Below are 9,145 nucleotides of genomic sequence, written 5' to 3'. Positions count from 1 at the left end.
AATGTTTGTGGGGATAGTTTTTACCATGGTTTAAAAAATGATTTTATGAGAGCCTTGTATATATAAATCAACTAACAAAAAGTCAACTCAGTGCTCCTACTGCATAGACCAAATAAAGTCGGAATTAGGGAACATTTATAGTTATGGTGACACTAGTTGCTGATAGTGGTTATGAATGTGACCTCCAGATCCAAGTCATGGGCTCAAAACCCTGAGTGACCATGGGTCCATTAACCCCTCCATGTTTTAGTTTCCCCAACTCTAAAGATACCAATGGTCCCTACTTATAATGAAGAATAAATGACAAATTTTATAAATAAGACCTGAAGGAGTAGCTAGCCAATGCTCAATAATAATTATTATTTTGGCTTTATATGAGTGGTTTTATCAACAAATATGAACTGAATGTAAATATATGCATGTGGTGAGATCTGAATTTACATAGTTGATCTCATACTTGACTGTTCAAAGAACAGTCCCACTATTCTGCCATGGTACATGAATATATGCAGCTAAACTTTCGGCCAGTGATTTGTAAGAACCTAATAAGATGGGGATTAGGAACTCTGAGATGAAAGAGATTTTAGTTGTAATCCAACCTGATTTTCCAGATTAGGAAGCCAAGGTCCACAGAAAGAAAGTGTCTTTCCCAAGGAAACATAAATTATTGGCAGAGCTGAGCCTTGAATTCAGGTCTCCGACTTTGCGCCCATGTAGAAAACTACACTAGTTCACAATTTTATTTGATGATGTGTTTCAGTCATTGTTATACAAAGATAATTTACATACTAATTAGTATGGGAATAATTATATATTTGATTCCTGTCAAGGACTAACCATTAAATATGACTGACACTATTTATTAATTGCAATCAAATGATTAACACTTGAAAGCTTATTTAAAATAGAAAAAAATTTCTTATTCATACTATAAATAAGGTATATAAGGTACAGACAACACATAAAAATACAACTATATGCTGAAGAGAAAAAAAAACCTTTCACTTTTCATCACACTGATGATGTATTCTCATTTAATGCTCATAATAATCTCACAAGTAGTTGTTACTGAACATATTTTATGAATAAGTAAACTGAGGATCAAAGTTATTTAGGAAGTTTTGTCCATTCATTTGTTACACAATTAGTGAATGGCCCAGATGAAATTGAAGCCAAATCTTTGGTACCAAACCCACACTATTTCCAATCTACTGGGTGAGTTTATTCCATATGTATTTATTCATGCTTTGCTTTGCTTCTGAAAATATAAAAGCATCTTGGAGATTTCCTGGCGGGGTTCAAACTTTTTTTAAACTATAAATGAAGTTCAACCAGATGATATCCTTTGGGGGCTCAAATTTCTTTTTTTAATTTAATTTATTTTATTTTATTATTTTTTGTCTTTTTAGGGCCTCACCCACGGCATATGGAGTTTCCCAGGCTAGGGATTGAATCAGAGCTGACCACAGCCACAGCAACTTGGGATACAAGCTGCGTCTGCAACCTACACCACAGCTCAAGCAACACTGGATCCTTAACCCACTGAATGGAGCCAGGGATTGAACCTGCATCTTCATGGATATTAGTCAGATTCGTTAACCACTAAGCCACAATAGGAACTCCTCAAATTTCTTTATATAAGCAAAAGCTTCAAAATCTTTGCTACTCAAAGTATAGTTTGAGGCTCCAAGAGTGGCATGACCCAGAAGCTTAGAATTACAGATTCTTAGTTCCCAGCCAAGACCCCCTGAATTGGAATCTGCATTGTAACCAGCTCCCAGATGTTTAATATGCACATTGAACTTTAAAGCACCAGTATCAATCATTATGTGCTTTAAAAAATGCTGCTCAAATACTCACTAGTGATATTAATAATGGTGGCTGCAGAATGGGTGTTTAAAAATAGCATTTATTTTTAAACTCGAAGGTTAAATCAATATTTATCCCCTTTACAATTTCTTTCCTCTTCAGTTTACCTCAAACTCCACACAGCAATTAAAAAGTGTCAATTAAGGAAGTCAGAGACTTCAAATATCTTTTAAAACAATGAAAGGAATTATCAGATTACTTGAGCTTTTACAAGGATTCCAAAACATATTCCAGGGAATTGAGAAGATAGAAATAATGGAGCATTGAATCACCATCAATCACTTTAATTGCTAACATTTACCAAAACTGAGAAGGAATTTCATAGACATTATTGTCTTAATGGTTCAGATAGTGGGGAGAATAATCCAGAAATTGAGGTTTACTACAGACTCAAAAGCAATGTATTTCAATTAGGAAAACTTCGTTTGAAAATTACTGTTTATATCAGTGCTTTACATGTGATATAGTTGTTTTTTCGTAATATTTCTATGAGCTAAACTATTATCCTCATTTTTCCTTAGAAAAATGAAAATCAAAGAGGTTAAGATAATTAATAATAGCCTATGTAGTTGTTACAATTTTTTTTTTTTTTGCCTTTTTGCCATTTCTCGGGGCGCTCCCGCGGCATATGGAGGTTCCCAGGCTAGGGGTCAAATCGGAGCTGTAGCCCCCTGCCTACGCCAGAGCCACAGCAACGCAGAATTCGAGCCGCGTCTGCGAAACTACACCAGAGCTCACGGCAACCCAGGATCGTTAACCCACTGAGCAAGGGCAGGAATCAAACCCGCAACCTCATGGTTCCTAATCGGATTCGTTAACCACTGCGCCACGATGCTTACAATGTTTTAATGGAATAGACTTGGTTGTCTGCAAGCTCATGTTCTTTATATTTTATTGAATTCAGTTCAAAGGGGTTTTTACAAATCATTTAATTACATTTTTTACATTCAGTATATTTGAAGCCTGCCATATTTCCCAGTAGAAAGAAATGATTTTAGTTATTATTCTGATCATTCAGTTTACAAGCTGATAATGCATTTGAGTATTCTATATCCTGACATCTAAATATATTGGAGAAAGGTAGTGTTGAATTGCAAGCATATATATATATGGCAGATTTTGTGATAGGTACCCATCCAACTAGTTTCTGTGATAAACTTGTATTTCCTTCCTGTTTTAGGTATTAGCTAATACCTTTTATAATTAGTGACTTCTATAATTAGAGATTTTCATTTATGCTTCTGTTCATAAATAGACTATCAGATATTTCTTCAGCAAATATGAGTTTATTAGAGATCAGCAGAGAATTGCAATTTGAGGTCTACAATTATGGTGAGCCACATGCAAGTACCTCCATGACAAGGGAAAGAGAACACTTTGATTGAGGAGAAAAGCAAGTTGGGAAGGTTATTCTGGTCTCTCAACTCTATTTAATTGAAGTTTCTGTTTATTCTTTTTTTTTTTTTACACTTCCTTCCCTTTTAATATTTTGCAGAGTTTCATCGAGGAGTTTTTCTAGTTTGTCTCCTAGGTCTTTCTATAAGACACACGACTCTCTGTAATACACAGAGACTAAATTTTATTGGAACCAAATCTACACTGTTAACTGTGGGAACCTACTATATATAGCACAGAGAGCTCCACCCAGGATTCTGTGATAATTTATGAGGGAAAAGAATCTGAAAGAGAATGGATGTCTGTATATGTATAACTGAATCACTTTGTTATACAACAGAAATTATAACATTGTAAATCAGCTATACTTCCATAAAACTTTAAAAAAATAAAAAAAAGCACTTTGGCTCAGTTATTTTCTATTCAAATTGGGCATAAACTACAAATGCAGTTCGGAATCTTGCAGGACATTTGGAAGCATATTATTTTTCTATATTCTATGGCTCCAAAAGTTCATGCTGGCGTTGTGTGGAGTTAATGGGGAAATGCACAAGAGACAGCAATCCTGTCACACACTTTCCATAAAAAAGTGGAACAATGAGTTACTATGTAAATTGAATTTAATATATGGCATAAAAGTAAAATAATAGTGGTTAGTAACTATAGCATATATGTTTATACTTACCTTGGTAGAGATTTCTATAGTAAATATTTTTTAAATGCTTTGGTAAAGTATATTTTGGGAACAAGTGGGAAATAATAAAAATGCACACTTTAAACAATAACATTTCTTTTCTTCTGTCATTGGCAACTTTCTCACCATATGCAAAAAGGAAAAAGAATATTGTCCAAGCATTCAGAGAGAAGTTTCTAAATGATCATGGTTGTGATTTATCAGAGCATAGCAATTCCCCATAAATTATGAAAAATGTAAGAGATTATACAAATATGTGACAATCTTCAAAACTGACTCAATTTGTGATTTGAAAGAAATTTAAGAAGGATTGAATGAAGGAAATAAATTATGGGGAGATAAGCAGAATAACCAAAAAATGGAAGGAGAAGAGGGAGAATGAGGGTCATAAGGAGAAGCCCTCTCTGAATGACATTTAAGCTGATAAAGGATAGAAGTAGTTGCCATAAGGAACAGAGGTGGAGTATTGTATGGAAAGATGAAAAAGTACAGGAAGAGAAGACAAGGGACCTCATCCTGAGTCTTGAGGATCTCAGACACTTGAAGTCTGGTTCAAGAAAAAACTTGAAAAGAGAAAGGTAACGAGAACACAGAGTGGTATAAGGAAAATTTGGAGACCTGTTGACAGAGAAAATAAGATTGTCAGATCCTACCAAGAGATAGTTTGAGGCAAGAATAATTGCATGTGCTAGAATTTGAACGTGGAGTGGTGGGGGACACGAATGCGCAATCCAGAGGAAAATGATGGGCAAGTGTCAAGTGAGAAGGCAGACACATTAGGAGTAGGCATCACCTTTGTAATTAACAAAAATCAGGTTTGATGGGTTTAAGGATTAGGAGAGGTGGTGGTGGTAGAAAATGGAACATTAGTTAGAAGAGGACATGGTAATAGAGTCTATGAGTTATGTTAATTTTGAGTTTATTTTTCCAACTCTGTTCTTTTTTCAGAACAAAATTGATTATTTGGGGACCCTTGAGATAACATAGGAATTGTAGGATAGAGTTTTCTATTTCTTCCAAAATTGTCATTGGGATTTTAATACAGATTATATTCAATCCATAGACAGCTTTGGGTAGTATTGTGATCTTAACAGTATTAAGCTCTAGAACCATTTGTTGAAAGAGTGAGTTTATTTCTAATAAGAATTTTGAACTATGTTTGAATGCTAATTCATTCATTCAAACATTCTTAAATTCTCAATTATTTATTAAGTATCTATCATGTGGAAGGCATTATTTTAAGTGATCAATTAGAACCAAGACAATTCAGCTAAGGTTGGTGATCTGTTAGGAAGGTATTGCAATAATCAAGATTTTTTGGTCAGCTCACAATAGCAACAGTGGAGGTGGTGAGAAGTGATTAGATTCTGAAAACTGTTGAATATAAGGAGGACTTGCTGAATAATCAGAGGTGGAATGTGAGAAAATGAGGCAAGTCAAGGTTGACTCCAAAACTTTTAGCCTGATAAACTGGTAAGAAGGAATTCCCTCAAATAAGATGAGGGTGCTCTGAGTGGAACATGATTTTTGAGGAAAGATCATTAATATGGGGAAAAGATAACCAGCTATATATGAAAAAGATAGGAGATGGAGGATTGAAGGAGGCGTGCAATATATACATGGTGGCATGGTAAGAGAGTGCACTTGCTCAAAAATATTGTGATTATGTACCCACTTGAGGTTGTGGTCATGAATCCATGAATGACACAAATTTTCCCATGTACAATCATTTCCATCATTGCTCAGCTATGTACATTCAGTACAGCAGAAGATGGATGTTTGGGCTCATCCAGGACTGGACTGTGAGTAGTCAAATGTTACAGAGGGAGACAAAGGCAGTTAACTGAGGGAATTTGCCAATGGAGGTCTATAATGATGAGCTTTGGAATCCAAACAGCAAAAAGAGGGAAGTGATAAGGAATCAGAATATCAACACCATGTTCATTGGGTGATATTAATGCGTGCAGGCCTATTATCAAAGATTTGCATTGATAAATGTGCACACAAATAAACATATTTATGAAATTTCTGGTAGTACATATGTCTAAATTTGGTGAGCCTAGATATTATTAAGAAATGCAATCATAAAATGAAATACACTTGCAAAGTTCAAGCTTATTTTCATTTATTCTTTGTGACTAGTGGACTTAATAGGAACTTCCTACAAAAATAAGTTGTCATCAAGTATAAATAGGACATAACTTTTAAATTTTTGAATGGTTCTTTGCTGTTTTATTTAGTCCTTTCGTTCTCCTATGTAGACTTAATTTAGTGATTAATCGAAATGTGTGAGGACAGCCTGCACTGCCTTGGCAGCTTTGTAGGATTTACATGCTACTTCTAGACAGCTGTATCAAATGTGGATTTAATCAGAACTCCTTATCCTCCACTTCCAAGAAAATTCTATAGGAAATTAAGCTTTCCTAGTTCCGGGGCTTGTTTGGCAGAAAGAATTAGGCTTTTTATTTTTATGGCTTTAACATTTCATTATAAAAGGCCTTTCCCTAAGTCAGTTGCCTAAGTGACACAGCTAAATCTCATGAGTTAGTCATCAAACAGAGACGAAACAGGTCTTAAAACATCCTCAAGACTAGATAGAAAGCATGATGGGTAAGTCTGGATAAAGATACATTTCCCATAATCACTAAAACTTTCTGCTTTACTAGTTCACTTCTCTCCTATGGTATTCCGTGCTTATTTATTAAATCAAAAAAGAGATTGCCAACATATAGCTGGTAATTCTATGGACTCGATAAGTTTGTGTCAAATTTTCCAACATCTTACCTGGTGCCAAGTCTGTAATGCCATGAGTTCTATTTTCATGCAAAAAATATCATTGAGTATAAGTATTACGAGAGATATATTTTCCTTAAACATTTTTGCCTAATATGGAGGTATTAGACTGGTTCTTTATTTTGGAACCAGTCAACTAACACCATTCTTAGGCATCGAGTGTACTTAAGGCAGGGGGATATCTGGATTTGTCAGATGTTTCCTCATAATTAAATGCAGGTTATGCACTTTCAATAATACTTCTGCAACTAGATCAAGCAATTCTTTTCCACAGAAAGCAAGTATAAAAATGGACAACATACTAAAAGAAAAAAATGATTATTTCAAGTATCTTAGGGTACTTCAAAGCGACCAAAGACATAAAACAAAATGAGATATGTTTACTCTTGAAAAACTTTTACTACACTAGGAAAAATCAATGCAAATTCTGTGGCCTTTTGCCTGAAGATGCTCCCAATCTCACCCCATTCCAATACTCCAGCTTAGGCAGTAAAATCTGCTGCAGATTTTACAAAGGCAGAGGACCGACACTACCTACTTTAAGAATATTTTTAAAGCTACAGTAGTTAAGGTAGTGTTGCATTCGTGAAAGACTAGACAAATAGATTAATGGAATAGAGTAGAAAACACAGAAATACCCACACACAAATATAGCCAACTAATTTTTGACAAAGAAGCAAAGGCAATTTCAAGGAAAAAAATAGTCTTTTCAACAAATGAAGCTGGAACAGCTGGGCATCCATATTAAAAAAAATATAGAGACTGACATCTCCTGAAAAAAATGAACTCAAATGGATCTTAAATTGAAATATAAAATGCAAAACTATAAACCTTCAGAAATATAATAAAGACTAAAATCTAGATGACCATGGGTTTGGTGGTAAGTTTTTAGATAGAACTCAAAAAGCACTATTCTACTGAAGAAAAAAAATTTGTAAGTTGGATTTTCTTAAAGTTAAAACTTTTGCTCACTCTTAAGCAAGTGAAGAGAATAATTACAAACTGAGAGAAATCACTTTCAAAATATGTATTAGAGAAAGGACTTGTGTCAAAACTATAAAGAACTCTTAAAGCACAACAATATTTAAACAACCAACTCAATTAAAAGCAAACAAAACATCAAAAAATCCTCAGCAAAGAAGACATGTAAATACATGAAAAGATATTCCATATCATGTGTCATTAAAATCCTACAAATTTATATAATAATGAGATACTGCTATACTTCTATTGAAATGGCTAAAAGTCAAAACACTGATAATAGGAGTTCCTGTCGTGGCGCAGTGGTTAACGAATCCGACTAGGAACCATGAGGTTGCGGGTTCGGTCCCTGCCCTTGCTCAGTGGGTTAACGATCCGGCGTTGCCGTGAGCTGTGGTGTAGGCTGCAGACGCGGCTCGGATCCCGCGTTGCTGTGGCTCTGGCGTAGGCCGGTGGCTACAGCTCCGATTAGACCCCTAGCCTGGGAACCTCCATATGCCGCGAGAGTGGCCCAAGAAATAGCAAACAGACAAAAAACAAACAAACAAACAAACAAACAAACAAAAAAAAAAAACACTGATAATATCGAATGCCAGTAAGGATGCAGAATAACAGGCATACTCATTCATTAGTGGGGGGAAGACAGTTGGGAAGTTTCTTTTAAAGCTAAACAATCATGCCAAATGATCCAACAATTGTACTTTCAGGTATTTTGCCAGTTGAACTGAAAATCGATGCCCACACAAACATGAATGTTTATAGAAGTTTTATTCATAATGACTCAAAACTGAAAGCAACCAAGATGTTCTACAATAGGTGAATGGATATACAGACTGTAGTGTATCCATAACATGGAATATTACTTAGCAATAAAAAGAAATGAGCTATTCAACAATGAAAAGATATACAAGAATTTAAAATGAACATTGCTAAGTGAAAGAAGCCAGTCTAAAAATGCTACATGATGTATGATTTAAATTAAACAACAGTTTTAAAAAGACAAAGCCATAGAGACAGTTTTTACATTCTTTAAAAAAAATCATGACCAGTTATACAGATCTTTTTAATCAGTGGTAGTCAACAGTCCACAGGGATAAAGGACAGAAAGAGGTAAAGCGTAAGTGATTTATAGGGTGGTTGATTAACCTATGTAAAACCCTCATGGCAAATATATGTTGTTATGCACTTGTCAAACTCCATAGACCTTTACAACACAAAGAGTGATCTTAATGTAAACTATGGACTTCAGCTAATAATAAGGTCAGCATCTATTTGTTAACTACAACCAATGAACCACACTGATGCAAGATGGCTGATAATAAGGGATGCTGTGAGGAATTAGGGCTGGGTGTATGGAATTTTCTGTACTATATAATCAAGTTTTCTGTAAAACTGAAATAGTACTTAAAATGA

The sequence above is a fragment of the Sus scrofa genome, chromosome 9, assembly GCF_054392235.1.
Source record: "Sus scrofa isolate SSC_HxYL_T2T_F1_AM1 chromosome 9, Sscrofa_HxYL_maternal_Yorkshire_Landrace_v2.0, whole genome shotgun sequence".
Classification (NCBI taxonomy): domain Eukaryota; kingdom Metazoa; phylum Chordata; class Mammalia; order Artiodactyla; family Suidae; genus Sus; species Sus scrofa.
Note: the sequence above shows the minus strand (reverse complement) of the source record.